Below are 8,123 nucleotides of genomic sequence, written 5' to 3'. Positions count from 1 at the left end.
TTGATATATTTACTGCTGTTTGAGGTTTTTTTTTTAAGGTTTTCGCTACAGTATTGATGTTGTGGTTTTCTGTGCTCCTAATGTTATCTTTTTATGCATTTGTAAGACTCTCTGGGAGCCCAAATTGAATAAAAAAGGAAGATAAAAGTAGGAGGGCTTATAAGTGAATAAACAAACATGCACAGGGTTGGAAATGACCAGAGGTGGACAAAAGAGAGACAAAGAGATGGACGTTATTAGGAAACTGATACTAATAATGAATAATGATAACTGATACGCAGTTGTCTTTGAACTTCCTTGGTGATCTCCTGCTAGGAATGAGTAGCAACAAACCAATCCATTTGAGAGCATCGGCCAGGCCCCACTGTGGAGTCACCAACACCTATCTCATAATCTGGTAAGGCCACACCTGGAGTATTGTGTCCAGTTCTGGTCGCCGCATCTCAAAAAAGACATAGTGGAAATGGAAAAGGTGCAAAAGAGAGCGACTAAGCTGATTACGGGGCTGGGGCACCTTCCTTATGAGGAAAGGCTACGGCGTTTGGGCCTCTTCAGCCTAGAAAAGAGACGCTTGAGGGGGGACATGATTGAAACATACAAAATTATGCAGGGGATGGACAGAGTGGATAGGGAGATGCTCTTTACACTCTCACATAATACCAGAACCAGGGGACATCCACTAAAATTGAGTGTTGGGCGGGTTAGGACAGACAAAAGAAAATATTTCTTTACTCAGCGCGTGGTCAGTCTGTGGAACTCCTTGCCACAGGATGTGGTGCTGGCGTCTAGCCTAGACGCCTTTAAAAGGGGATTGGATGAGTTTCTGGAGGAAAAATCCATTATGGGGTACAAGCCATGATGTGTATGCGCAACCTCCTGATTTTAGGAATGGGTTAAGTCAGAATGCCAGATGTAGGGGAGAGCACCAGGACGAGGTCTCTTGTTATCTGGTGTGCTCCCTGGGGCATTTGGTGGGCCGCTGTGAGATACAGGAAGCTGGACTAGATGGGCCTATGGCCTGATCCAGTGGGGCTGTTCTTATGTTCTTATGTTCTTATGACAACCATCTTGTTATAACTTGGCCTTAAAAGAAAAGCCTGAAAACATGGAGATAGTTGTGAATCGGGAAATCTGCATCCAGGTTACATTGTTTAAGCCATTTCTGCCCAATATATGCAACAGGGATCAAATGTGTACACCTGTGGGCTGGAGATAAATGGGTTAAATTCAAGGCTGAATGACCAATGCTAGGTGGCACTCTATCCTTCCTCAATTGTTTATTCATTAATTATACAGATGGAGCCTCTGTGTCTGCAGATTGTGTATCTGGCTCAACGTGGGTCCCCCAGACCTGCTCTGAGCCAGGTGTGGCCCCACCTGAGCCCTCTGGAGGCGACTGGAGCTGTGCATCTGCCCATGGCCTCTGCGAGCTTCAGAATGGCCTTGTTGACCAAAAAAAACCCAAAACATTTAAAGGGTGAAAACCACGGATTTCATTATCCAGTCCAGTTTTTGGTATCTGTGGGAGGTCCAAGAACAGATCCCCCCTGAATAACAAGGCCCCACCTGTATTATTATCCCATCTCTCCACCCCTCCCCCATTTATCTTAATAACAACTCTGCAAGATATGTAGACTGAGAGCAGGACCTTGGAAAGGAATTTTATCAGGGGCTACAAAGTTTCTTTTGGGCTCCTTCCCTTGGATCATAATTTGATATGATCATTGGATCAGAATGCCTACAAATCACGATACAGTATATAAAATTCTGTGAATACAAAATGTGAATGCCAGTCTTCACACAATATATGCAAGCATTTTCTGGGATCCCAGAAAATGTCCAGCTCTCCTCCTTTGGCTCCTGGGCGCCCTATTTGACCATAGGCCTGGATATGATATATCCTCTGCACCCCCTTTTCATGGGCCCTAAGATCAGAAAATGTAAGGTCCCAGGAAATTTTCTGGCCTCCTTCTTTGGCTCCTGGGTCCCTTTCTGACCCCAGGCCTGGGTACAATGTACCCCCTGCACTCCCCTCTCACGGGCCTTGGCTGAGATATAGTAATCAGCCCACACTAACCCAGTGAACTTCACGTCTGAGTTGCAATTTAAATGCCAAGCTTTCTAGCCCTAAATGTGACACTCTTTGACATCAGCTCAGGATTCAACCTTTCCCAACAGGCTTTCAGTATCTGGAATGGGCAGGGAATCAACTCACTTCCCCATGCCGCACCCTGTGCTTTGGCAGGCCAGATATAGTGAAAGCAATCCAAATAGACAGGACAAGACAAAGCCTCCAGTACCTCAGGCTTGGTATTTGTGTCTGTCACACATCAAAGACAACCTCCTGAGGGCACATAGTAGGAAAGCAGAATTTGTCTGGACTTGGCCACTGCGGAAGTTGGGCTGCTGAGTAACAGCAAAGTCCAACCCATATTCTTGCCTCTCAGAGGTGACAGGCACCTTCCTCAAACTCATGCCCATCTCTCTCACCCTGTCCTTGGCCTATTACATAAAACAGCTATGCCCAAAGCATATTTAAAAAATGTCTCCGGAGCTGCAACAGGCAGCCCCGGTATCCTCAGAAAGGCTACCTGTTTACAGGTCAATGCAGAATTTGGACCCTGGGAAGGTGGCAAATGGGCTCCCTTCATCCCAGTTACTACTAGAGCTGCAACATTTGGTGGTGGTGGGCAACCTTCAGTCTCGAAAGACTATGGTATAAGCCTACAGCACCCAGTATTCCCAGGCGGTCTCCCTTCCAAGTACTAACCAGGCCTAACCCTGCTTAGCTTCCGAGATCAGACGAGATCAGGCATGTGCAGGATAACAGTTGCTGCAACATTTAGTTAATTGGAAAGATTAATCATTTAAAAAAAAACAAAAAACTTTTGATTGCTTATAAAGGTATCCCTGATGAATTGAGCAGTAGATTATATATATTTAAAAATCTTAATAATTTTGGTATAAGTATGTCCAAAAACTACAGGCAGTAGATACTACTGTATTTAGAGAATGCATCCCTTTTACACAGGAGGGAATGCCTCCTCTATGATGTTGACTGCTGTGACATCTGTATGACTCATGTAAAAATGAAGAAAAATGATATTTCTCCTTGAGAATTGTGCAATTGTATGCAAATTTAATTGATTAGTTAACTGATTAAAATTCATAAGGTCAAATCATGACTATAGTTTTAAATAATTAATCTTCAGTCAAATCCATTCTAATTATTCCCCATGTTTCAGAGCCAAGCTCTGGCACTGAAAACTGGTTCTGGGGATGAGATTAAGTCCTGTATATTTACAGGCACCTCCTCTGCTGCTTAATATTACATTATGGTTTCTGGGCTGTATGCAAAGAAAATGAACACTGACTAAGCGCCATTGAAATGAAAGAGATTTATGGCCTAATCCTAATAGGACCTTGTGCTGCTAGAACTAACATTCCAGCAGTTTATGGTCTTTAAGGCTGTCACAAAGTGCAACACACCATTTGGCAAGGCCAGGTCCATGCACCAACAGACAGGGGAGCTTGTCCCCAGCGACAGTAAGTCAGTGCGGGGGGTCTGGAGGGAGGTGGGTAGGGGGAGGAACAGGGAAGACATAGGGACAGGAAGGAGGGCTGATTGAGGCTGGGAAGGAGGCAGAAGCACTGCCAATAAGCACACCTTCCTAGCCTTGATCTGCCTTCCTAAGTTCACTAGTACTTGTGCCAGCTATAGCTGGTGCAGGGTGAAGTAGACCCAAGTGGGGCAGCGAGGGCTTACCCTGGGCTAGGGAACAAATATTCCCTTGTTAAATATTGTTTGACAAGACCATAGCCTGAAACTCCCCCACAGCATGCATCCCACTGGCGCTGCAGCATTGCTGCATGGGGAGTTACGAAGGATTGGGCTGTTAGGAGTTACAACTAAGTTCTCTCATTGATTTCAGTGGTGTTTGATTAGGATTCACATTATTTGAATACAATCCCGTATGGGTGAATTGATGGATGAAGAAGAAGAAGAATATTTTTCAACAAAAAAGATCACAAAGTGGTTTACTGAGAAAATCAAATAACTAAATGGTTCCTTGCTCCCAAAGGGCTCAAACTAATAAATAAATAAATAAATGCTGAAGAACACCAACAAAAAGCCACTAGAAAAGACACTGTTCTGGGGTGAAGAGGGAGAGTTGCTCTCCCTCTGCTAAATGTAAGAGGAGCACCAACTGAAAAAGTGCCTCTTTCCCCAGTTACTTGGATCCATATACAGCACAGTCAATACTCCAGAGAGCCTATTTTCCTAAATTTGGATCAGTGGTAGGATTCAGAGCTCTAAGAGATTTGAATGAAACTAGGTGAGCTCAAGGAACAAGACATTGGGGAGCCTAGATAATTGGACCATAGCAAAGGCCTCTGTTAGGTACTGGTCCAGTTGGAGCTTCCTGGTCAACAATTAGTTTTATAGAAGAACCTGACTGAAAGAGGAAGAAAAGTAGTAAGCCAAGGTCCACTCCCAACTCCCCAAAGTGGATTCCCATCAAGCCTTATCCCTACAGCCATTTTTTCCTCCACAAACTTTTTCTTTTGGGTTGGCAACTGCATATTCTCCAATACAGTATTTCACAAAGAATAATAATAGGGAAGCCCTTGTGTGCTTGAAGCAGCAATTTTCACACTAGGGTTGCAATCCTATACATACTTACCTGGGAATAGATTCCACTGGATTTGCTTTTGAGTAGACATGCATAAGATTGTGCTGTAAGAATCATTGTTCACAAACTGTGAACATAAATTCCCAGATACATATAAATTTCCAGATAAATTCCACACTGCTAAAGGTTCTTCTCTGCTTCATTTACTTCACAGTAAAGGAGATCTGAAGCAGGGACTCTACATATGCATGTTATGGGAGCAGATGCGGTGCCTTGTCATTTGGGATCCATGCAACTGCATTTTATACACGTGCACACTTAAGTCAAGGTTCAGCTTCTAGAGCAGAGTTTCTCAAACTGTAGGTCAGGACCCACTAGGTGGGCCACAAGTCAATTTCAGGTGGGTCTCCATTTCAATGTGTATTTTATTTTTAATATATTAGACTTGATGCTACCATGGTATGTGACTGCATTTGGGAAAATTTGGGATCTTTACTTTTAACAAACTACTATGTACATATGCTTTTAATGCCATTTCTGCCCAGCCCACAGGTGTACACATTTGATCCCTCTTGCATATATGGGTAGAAATGGTTTAACAATGATAGCCAATGGGGCTTACTCTTGGGTAAGTGTGGATAGGATTGCAGTCTTTCAGATGGTTGGTGAATTTTTTTTTTTAAACAACTGCTTAGAGGGACAGGAAGAGGGTTCTTTATTTTAAATAAATTTTTAAACTTTAATTAATTGATTTGATTTTGTTGTATAGGGGGTGTTAAAAATGTTCTTTCTTGATGATGTCACTTCTGGCTATGACATCACTTCCAGGTTGATGACATAACTTCTGGTGAGTCCCAACTAGGTCTCAGTGCTAAAACGTTTGAGAATTGTTCAAGAGATTTGGAGAGGAGCTGAAATGGAAAAACACTGGTTGTGTCCACATTGTGTGTGTGTGCATTTATTTTTAAAAGTCATCCCCAGTATGCCCCACAAAGGCAAAACAAGAGACAGACAGGGATATTATTTCACCGAGAAGCATCAGAAAAGAGGGATTGATGGAGGGCATGTGATTCCTGGTTCTGAGCTCAGCATTGGTGTGTGAAAGTTACTCCTGGAGCCATGGCAGCATCAAGTCGATTAAAAATAAAATACTGAAATGAATGGGGACCCACCTGAAATTGGCTCGTGACCCACCTAGTGGGTCCCGACCCACAGTTTGAGAAACACTGAAGTAGAGTATTCCCTACAACAAGTGTTTGCAAGATCTGCCTGCCTGGATTAGGGTTTGGAGGCTGCAATCCTATCCACACTTTCCTGGGAGTAAGCCCCATTGACTATAATGGGACTTACTTCTGAGTAGATGTTATGTATGTAAATTATGTAGGATCAAAATCCTACATAACTGATTGGCCCAGGCTTATGGCTGGCCAATCGGGTGATGGATCAAAATCCTACCATCCAATTGGCCCTCTAATTAAGGTTTCAATTGCACCAATCACAGGAAGTCTGGGCGGAGTTAAAGGCTATAAAAAGCCAGGGGTTTGCCTTGTATTTTGCTAGGTTCTGTTCTGAAAATGGAATAAATGCATTGAGCTGTTATCACTATGCCTTCCTTTATTCGCATGAACCCACTATACAACAGTAGACATGCACAGAATTTGGCTCTTCTTGTGTAGGGGTAAAATCAGTGCCTGAGACAATAAAAGATCCCCATCAGGAGGGATATTTTGTTGCTGTTGCAAGAACAACAACAAATCCAGAAAGTTGAAAGCGCCTGTGACATCACCAGAGGTATGCCAGGCTCCCCTGATGACGACATGACATTTTCCCTATCTCTATGGATACGACATTGCTCCTGGGTATGGGGTTGCGTAAAGCCCCACCCCGAAAGAATTCAGGCGGAGAACTACATCTCCCATAATCCCACAGCACAAACCTCCATTGGCAATGCATTGTGGAGCAGAACGGAGTCGTCGTCGTCCCCCGCTGGACTCGCAACTGAACCCAAGAGTTACAGAAAATGCAAACGTTCTGTGAAACCTTCGCTTCCGGTTTTGTTTGGAATCCTCCATGTCTGGGGCAATAGTGCTGGAAGTAGATTGGAGTCAGCGCAGAAATAAAACAGGAATAGATTTAGAGACTCCTTTTATTCAGGGCAGGGGGGAGACCCTCCAAAAGTTGTTTCAGAGAAACAGCAAAAAAGAACAATAAGAAGAGTACTGCTGGATCAGGCCCAGGGTCCATCTAGTCCAGCTTCCTGTATCTCACAGTGGCCCACCAGAAAGCACACCAGACAACAAGTTACCTGCATCTTGGTGTCCTTGCACCTGGCATTCTGAGGTAGCCTACCTCCAAAACCAGAAGGTTGCACATACCCATCACAGCTTGTAACTTGTGATGGACTTTTTCTCCAGATATCTGTCCAATCCCCTTTTAAAGGCATCCAGGCCAGGCGCCATCACCACATCCAGTGGCAAGGAGTTCCACAGACTAATTAAAGAAATACTTTCTTTTGTCTGTCCTAGCTCTCCTGACTTGAAAAGCACATGCTTGGCCAGAGAATGAAAAAGGGATCATTGAACCAATCTTTAAGAAACACTGCTGTATCCAATTGCTGTATCCTTTTGTGAGTTTGTTTAGAAGTAAACCACAGTGAGTACAGAATGTCCTTAACCCCAAGTTAAGAGTGTGCAGCATTTTTGCCTAAGGTGCCTGAGTAGCTGATGGCTGCACCATGTCAGAACTGAAACTGGGTTTTCTAACAGAGTTTCACAAAGGCCAACAACAAACATGTTTGAATATGCCTTGCTGTGACATGTTTAGAGTTGAGATTCGACTGTTTTTAAATGGTTGCACACAAAAGGCAAAGCTAACATGTGCAACATTATCTACTGCTGTTGTCTGTATAGTGGAGGCTGAACCTGTTGAACTTGTGCCTGTCAAAAGGGGTGGAAGCCCCACTTCTGCGTATTAAAAAAACCAACGATGTTGTGCCTCACTTTCTCCATTGGTGATAAAAAGGTTATAATGCTGTAAAGCAGTGCACATAAAAGTGCAAGTGAATCACACATTTTTGTGCCATAAACCTTCGTCAACAGGTAGAAATGCAATCGGTGAAGCCTGCAACTCCATCTGTTGAATTGCTGCTTGTCAGGGAGTATTTCATATATGTATACATACATACATACGTGTGTGTGTGTGTATATATATATATATATACTCACACACACACGCATATATACACATATACAAACATACATATATACATACATACACATACACACACTTGATCTCTCTTAGCACAGCGGGAGCGGTCATCCTCATCCGGGCCGCCGGAGGGGTACCATTCCCCCAGTACTACATTTCCCATGACCCCTAGCGCTCCGCTTACCCAAGCCGACCGGTGGCATTCTGGGAATTATAGTCCATTCTCATCCGCAGTGCCTGAAGAATGCCTTCGAGGGCGACTACATCTCCCAGGATGCCGCC

The 8,123-nt window shown here is 43.8% G+C and overlaps 1 pseudogene; it reads right to left on the bottom strand.

Annotated features, from left to right (window-relative positions):
• Positions 1–2,721: 2,721 nt before the first annotated feature.
• On the bottom strand, positions 2,722–2,841 carry LOC136654447 (5S ribosomal RNA; annotated as a pseudogene).
• Between the last annotated feature and the right edge of the window lie 5,282 nt (positions 2,842–8,123).

Source organism: Tiliqua scincoides, chromosome 5, assembly GCF_035046505.1.
Source record: "Tiliqua scincoides isolate rTilSci1 chromosome 5, rTilSci1.hap2, whole genome shotgun sequence".
Classification (NCBI taxonomy): domain Eukaryota; kingdom Metazoa; phylum Chordata; class Lepidosauria; order Squamata; family Scincidae; genus Tiliqua; species Tiliqua scincoides.
This window is presented reverse-complemented; position numbering and strand designations above follow the sequence as displayed.